At 40.2% G+C, this 7,812-nt stretch overlaps 1 pseudogene; it reads left to right on the top strand.

Annotated features, from left to right (window-relative positions):
* Positions 1–750: 750 nt before the first annotated feature.
* On the top strand, positions 751–6,142 carry LOC147459869 (uncharacterized; annotated as a pseudogene).
* The last annotated feature ends 1,670 nt before the right edge of the window (positions 6,143–7,812 follow it).

The following is a 7,812-nucleotide window of genomic DNA, read 5'->3' as shown; positions in this document are numbered from 1 at the left end:
AGCATCTAGAGTCACTCATTAGCCATACATCACATGTAACTTTGGTCCCATAGGTCATATTTGACCTTCGAGGACGATAATAAAATCTATTTACCTCTCTCTCTCTCTCTCTCTCTCTCTCTCTCTCTCTCTCTCTCTCTCTCTCTCTCTCTCTCTCTCTCTCTCTATGTGTGTGTGGGCAAGCATCTCGTCTTTGATTTGCCCCTGGCATCTCTCATTGCCCTCAAACTCTTATAGCCCTATCCTCTCGCACTATTTTCCATCACCATTGCCATGGCTATACCGTGATCGATCAACAATGTAGTCAACGATTTAACTGACATGGCTTTTTGAAGCATTATAGCCAATGCATCCTAATTCGAATATGTAGGGAAATTAATGGGTTTTATATAAAGAGGATCTAGTAAGTATGTCTACACCATGAGTATAATGTATAATATTTTTTGTGATTTGAGCATTTCAAAACTCCTCAAAAGAGTCCACAGCACTGCGGACTATTTGCAGGAGTTTTTGGACCTCTTTAAGATGAGAGAGAGAAGGAGTCATCTCAAGACCACCCACCTTGCTTAGCGTGGACTCCGAAGGGCAACACAATCATCCTCCTTTGTAGGAGACATTCTTGGTAGTTTGGCAATGCTTCACGTGGATTGCAGTCGATGCCTTCATTAGGCGTAGCTAGACGCAATGACTTGAGAGAGAGAGAGAGAGAGAGAGAGAGAGAGAGAGAGAGAGAGAGAGAGAGAGAAACTCCAAGAGCCAAGTCATTTTCTTGTCCAACAACAATCCCACAGTAGGTTCCTTTGTAAGAGCCTCTCACCCTGCTTTGGAGCTCGCTTCTGTGCTCTGTTCCTTCCACCAAGCTCTTCATTGGAGGTTTGGCATAAGGAATGGATGAAAATTCTCTAAGGGGTGCTTTTGTTGAATATTTGGAGAGAAGTGGTCGAGGCCAAAGTGGTTCTTGATCAGTATTCTGGAAGGTCCAAAGATTTTGGATTTATCACATTTACCTGTACAGACCATGCACGAGTAGCCAAGGACAATATGGATGGGACATTGCGCGTGAATTTTTCCATTGAGTTTTAGCGTGGCTTTTGGAGTTTTAGAGGATATAGAGGTGGGGGTTTTGGAGGCAGAGACTCTGGATCATCGTTCGGAAACTTTAGTTTTAGCAGCGGGCAACCTCTTAGTAATAACAGCTTTGGTGACTCTACCAACCAAGGAAATGACAACTATTTCAGCAACAACACATTCAACCAAGAAACACTAAACAATGTTGGTGGCAGCAATGAGAGCAGTGAGGCATCAAACAAGAAAGATAAAATTTTTTTGTGATGATGCATTTGATGAGATTGGGCATGATGCATTTGGAAAAGGTGGTGACTTGGCACAAGGGTATAAATGAGGACCCACAAGGGTGCGAGGCTCTGACAAAACACCATATGCAAATTTTGTTGTAAATGACATGAAAAACTAGGTAGAGCAAAGCAGCAAGTTTTCATTATGATTGAGTGTGAAGCACAGTTGTTGAAGCCTGGTCTGTATAGTGGTTTTCCACCATGCTCTTACGATTTCTTACATGATAGAGGATATGAAACTAGGGTTTCTCTTACAGGTTGATTTGTTAGACCTTACCAAAGAATCTCTTCTAGAGAGAGAGAGAGAGAGAGAGAGAGAGAGAGAAAGAAAGAAGTCAAGGATCCCAACCTTTACAGGCAACGAGGGAGACCGACTTGCCATTTCTCACCATCCTTCTTCCTACGGCTCCCCTTTCTTTATTTCATCTTCTTTTGCACCCTCATCTTTGTGTGCCTTCTTTGGAACGATGGCAAAGCAATTCAGTAAAGAGCAGATCTCGGAGCTATAGGAAGCTTTTGGTCCAGGAGATGATCAATGAAGTGGATGCAGATGACAATGGAATGATCAATTTTCTTGGGTTCTTGAATCTCATGGCTCACAAGATGAAGTATAGTGACTTTGAGAAGGAGTTGAAAGAAGCATTCAAGGTTTTCAATAAGGACAAGGATGGGTTCAATTCTGCTGCTTCTGCAGAGCTTCACCATGTGATGAAAATATGGGAGATAAGTTAACAGATAAAGAGGTTGACGAAATGATTTGAAAGGCAGACGTTGATGGTAATGGATAGGTGAATTACAAGGAATTTGTGAGGATGATGCTCTCAAGATAGTGCTTTTGACAGGTGTAAAAGTTAAACAATGCCAAATTCAAACCTCGGTGTTGCTTTGGAGTGGCACCATTCTGCTCGTTGTTATAATCCACCATCATCTAGAGCAGTGGTGGTTTAATTGTTTGTACACTTCAAATATGACATTTAATGATTGATGCATCATGCATGGTTTTATTCAGAGAGAGAGAGAGAGAGAGAGAGAGAGAGAGGCAATTGATGCAAGGTTCAGAAGACCTGGCATATTGGTAGAGCATATCTAACTTCATAAGAAGACCTAGGAGGTGTATATTGAAGCTCGCAATACAGCTTGTTCAAAGGGAAAGGAAGAACATCCTAGCATTTGGACGTATTGGATGAGTCGAGGTAAGAACTTGGCATATATATATATATATATATATATATATATATATATATATATATTATATATATATATATATATATATATATATATATATATATATATATATATATATATATATATATATATATATATATATATATATATATATATATATATATATATATAGAGAGAGAGAGAGAGAGAGAGAGAGAGAGAGAGACCCTACATAAAGAGCCTAGCATGTTGTGAGTGGATTCAATTTAGCCACCCTTGGCCACCGTCTGTCTAAGACATCGATGGTCGCACTAGCCTAGGCCTATCAATTTATTTCCAAGAGTCGCTTCGAAGCTCAAAAGGTAGGCTCTCTCTCTCTCTCTCTCTCTCTCTCTCTCTCTCTCTCTCTCTCTCTCTCTCTCTCTCTCTCTCTCTCTCTCTCTCTCTCTCTCTCTCTCTCAAGCTCTTCACAAAATCTTGCTAAACTATGGAAATCATAGATAAAGATAAATCAGGCACCCCGGGGGGAGTCAATATCTGCAAAACGAACAAGTTGATGCACTACAGCCAGTGTGAACACAAGAGAGTGGCATAGACAAAGGCTAAGCGGTACAAGCCACCACCAGCATGCTAAGAGGCGACGATGATATGTGTTCGGCCTATAGGCCGCTCGTGCTCTCTCCTCGTCCTCGTAGGTGTCATTCCAACAAATGTTTGTCAAGATAGCCTTCTTTTGCCCCTCTTTGTTGGTAACTTTCAAGTGTCTTGTAGTGTTGCTTGCGTTCCTCACCATAATACAACACTTAGACTCACTAAGAGGTATAATCTAGAGTATGGAGAGTTGATCAACAAAATACTGCACTCCACATAGTGTGGACCATGTTTGTAGAACTAAGTAATATTTCTACAATGGAAATTTCTTTGGTTGTGCTAAGATGTTGATTTGTGCATTCCTTCCTACTCAAACTTCATTTTAGATGGCTTCTACATGGGTGTGCCTAAAATAAGTTTGCTAAGAGCCTCTGATGTTTAATGAAGTCCAAAATGCTATTAGAGGTGGCACGGCTATAGAATCTCGTTGAGCTTTAATTTGATTTGTTTGCTTGATTTTTTATTTGCTCAAAAAATCTTGCTCTCTTTGGAATTCCTCATCTTGCACATTGTTTTTCTTCCACGATCCATTTCACTCGAAGTGGAAGTATTTAAAGGTTCTGACTTTTAGTGTAGTATTAGATCTAAACTAAAAGTGTAGCCAAATCCTCTTGTGTGACATGTATCCCCTTTGTAATGGGCCAATGATCAAGTGGTAGAGATGACTTCTTTATAACAAGCACCTCAAGCACATGCCTATCTTGCCTAAGGTCTAAAGTACCTAAAGGTCCTAGGTCTAAGGACTTTTAACACTAACCTTTGGAGGTCTTTAATGAAGCTAACCCTAAGGTCTTTTAAACTCCATTACCTGCTCATTGCCATGTCCCTTTGGACCCTTCATGAGATAGGTGTAAAAGCACATATCTATATTCTAAATCTTGTTCCCATTTATTTTCCCACAGTAAATGATCAGTTCAATATGAGAAAATCATTTGGGATCGTTAGATATTAGATTTTATGACATTACCTCTCTCTTGAAACCATAGTCATCCTGGACTATGAGGTAGAGAAGATAAAGCCTCAGTCATTAGTCTATGTTTCTTAGCGGGAAGAGGATCCCTTTTTATCTCATAACATCATTCCAGAATGGATGACTAGTCCAGTTGGTGCCTGGGAGACTTAGCTACTGTAAGCATGTGTGCTCTTGAGTCCATAGCATACTCCCAAAGTAGAGTGACAAATTCTACTTGGTGTTTGGGAGACGTTCTCATCACAAACATGATTCTAAATATGCATACTACTTAAATTTGTGCACAATAAAAAGAGAACTAACCTTACAAGACAAAAACATTGTTCATTCAAAAAGCATTTATATTTGTTTACTCTAATGTAGCATTGTAACAATTGACAAGGTTCATACTATCCTTAAGTTGTGTTCCTTGCATCCATCTAGCATCTTCAAAATGATAATTTTTTAACTTAATAAGATACCATCGGATAATATTACCATGTCTTAGTACCTTGTCTTCATGTCGAAGGATGGATTTGGGTTGGATCACCTCTTCTGGATCATTGATCTCGGGCGGATCCTCAATTATTGGTTCTCTTGGTGACTCTCCTTTGTAAGGCCAAAGTAGACTCACATGAAAAGCATTGTGTATGAGCCAATGATTTGGCAAGTGTAGATGATAGGCCATCTTGTTGATTGGTTTTAGGATTTGATGTTACATACACATGTGGTAGTGATGTGTGTGAACACACTAGGACCGTCGGGGCATTTTTTCCCTCTTTAGGAGGCTTTTTCTCCTGTGCATTGTATTTACACCCATCACTCGAGCTATTTATCTTTCCATTGCACACTAAGTAATACACTCCCTGTTGTGTGCCTTGAGCTTCCTTTGTCTTCTCCAAGCTGTGTGCCTTTCCCTGCAACCCTAATTCCAACAATTGGTATCAGAGCAAGTCACGTCCTCTCGAGCTTAGTCACCAATGTCTCCAGAACACCCCTGCTTGTTTTCTCAGATTTCAACAAGCTTTGGCGAGCGTCAACAGGTCGACAAAAAATTTGGGACAGACTCGCTCAAAATTTCATTTCGGGCTCATTTCGACCTCCATTTCCACTACAGTCAGGTCTGCACAGGCAATCTCGTCATTTTGTGCATATTTTTTTTCGGTGCCAATTATTGCATAACAGGTCCCATAGAGTCTACTGCAGGTTGTGCTATATAGCACATGATCATCTCACTCAATTTCTCCTCATTTTGGGCAGTTATCACATCCGGTGTAGGCATTTTCCATGGCTGACAACAACACAAATGTGTTCAAGATGTTTGTTGTTGAGGATGGATTGGATGGGGACAATTGCCCTATGTGTGCTTACATGATGCAACATGTACTTGTGTCAAAGGGAGTTTGGACCATTGTGCAGGGCATTTGATGTACGTCTTGGTACTGTGGATGCAAGCGATGTTGAGGATGCTCCAGGTTTTGCTGCCAGGGTTGCTGCTGTCAGAGTTGTTTTGCCTACAGCTGAGCGGGCTCTTTGGGATGTAAGAGATGTGCAAGCCCATGCAGTGATTGCATTGTCCATGAAGCGCACTATCACTCATCACATTCGTTCAGAAAAATCTGTAAAACAGTCTTGGGATATTCTAGCAGGTCTTTATGCAAGCCGCAATGAGGCTAAAATTGCTTTGCTGCATAAAGAGCTGGAATCAAAGATTATGCATGAGGAAGATGAAATGGACACTTTCCTTGTTGGTGTCAAGGATGTTATTGAGCAACTAATTTCTGTAATAGGAGAAGTCATTTCTCACAATTCACTTGTGCAGACTGTTCTTGATGCTTTGCCAAATTCTTACCAAACTTTTGCTAGTACTTGGAGACTTATGACCCAAGGAAACCATAAGTTTGATGCATTATGCACATTGCTGTTGCAAGAGTCACTTTCCAAAAAAAAAACAGGACTAGTCAGCATGCAGCTGGACAAGATTTTATTGCAGCTCAAAGTAAAGGTTCGAACAGCAATGTGACCACTTCTTATGGTTCTGCTGCGAGTGGCAAAACTTATGTTCCTAATGCTTCTGCTGGCAGCACTTCGTCTGGAAATTATGGTGATAAGGGAAAAACAAAGATGCGTTGCCATTATTGTAAAGCTAATGATCACTTGATCAAGCAGTGTCCAAACTTGAAGGCAAAAGAGGCTGGATCCACTACAAGGTCCAATACAAGTGCAACAATTGTAGTCTTCTGTCAAAGGAGATTGTGATGTTGATGTTGATGCAGAATGGGAATTTAGTACAGATTGCACTTATGATTCTATTGTCCATGATCCATGTATGTCAGTTGCTGCAGATTCACATGTGTGGTATTTTGACAGTGGTGCTACAAAGCACATTACCTCACATCGTGATTTGTTTACCTCTATTGAGTCTGTCCCTCATGGGAATACGGTAACTTGTGCCAACAATGCCTCTTATCCTGCTCAAGGAGTTGGAAAGATTGTGCTTACTGCTGCAAATGGCAATTCTTTCACACTTATTGATGCATTGCATGTATCTGGGATCAAAAAGAACCTTTTATTTGTATCTGCACTTGCTATAATTGGTCTCGTAGTCAAATTTGTGGATGACAGATGTACAGTTCATGATCTCATTTTTTGTGATGAAATTGTTGCATCTGTCCTTTTGTGTCGTGGGATGTATAAGCTCACTTTGTATGACAAGTGTGGACAAAATTTTTGCAAATACAGTTGCAGATTCAAGGAGTGTTTTCAAATGCAAAATTGTGGCATGCACGTTCTGGGCATCTGAGTTTTGCCAGTTTGTTGTGTTTGCAAAAATCTAATGTGGTTGCTTCTTTGCCGCCTCTTGAAGCACCTGTCAAACATGTTTGTGAAGGCTTTATTTTGGGTAAAATGCAGCATGCTAAGTTTCCAAAGGATGGGTCAGTTTATGCTACATGCAGATTGCAACTTGTGCATAGTGATGTTTGTGGGCCTATTCAAACTCTGTCCTTGGGAAATTACTTGTAGTTCATGACTTTCGTTGATGACTACTCCAGGCATGCATGGGTATATCCATTGAAAGCTAAGTCCGAAGTGTTTATGTGCTTCAAGCAATTCTTGCTATGGCTAAAAATGTCTTACTATGGGCACCCTCCATTCCGATTGAGGGGGGGGGTATACATCTCATGAATTTAATGCATTTTTGGCTAGTCGTGGGATAAAAACAACAATGTACAGTGCCGTATACACCTCAGCAAAATGGTGTTGCTGAGAGGAAAATAGGTCTCTTACAAAAATGGCATGATGTATGGTCAAGAGTCAAGCTTTACCACATTCATTTTGACTTGAAGTTGTCACGTATGCCACTTATGTACTCAATAGGTGTGCTACAAAAGTGTTGTGTTCTATGACTTCATATGAAGCATGCATGATAGAAATCCATCTATTGAGTACATGCATGTTTTTGGTTGTTTGGCTTATGGTTTAGTGCCACAAGCACAATGTAGAAAATTGGATGATAAGGTTATCAAATGTATTTTTGTTGGTTATAGTTGCTAAAAGCAAAGGTTACAAGTTGTACCATCCACACAAAAAATGTATTTTGGTATCACGTGATCTTGTATTTGTGGAAGATTCTGTTCGCTTTTGTTGTCATGTATTAGAGATAGTAGTGTAAGCTCACAAGACATTTATGAC

Source organism: Adiantum capillus-veneris, chromosome 4 (assembly GCF_014529385.1).
Source record: "Adiantum capillus-veneris isolate H3 chromosome 4, ASM1452938v2, whole genome shotgun sequence".
Classification (NCBI taxonomy): domain Eukaryota; kingdom Viridiplantae; phylum Streptophyta; class Polypodiopsida; order Polypodiales; family Pteridaceae; genus Adiantum; species Adiantum capillus-veneris.
The sequence above is the reverse complement of the archived record's forward strand: the minus strand, read 5'-3'. Positions and strand labels throughout refer to the sequence as shown.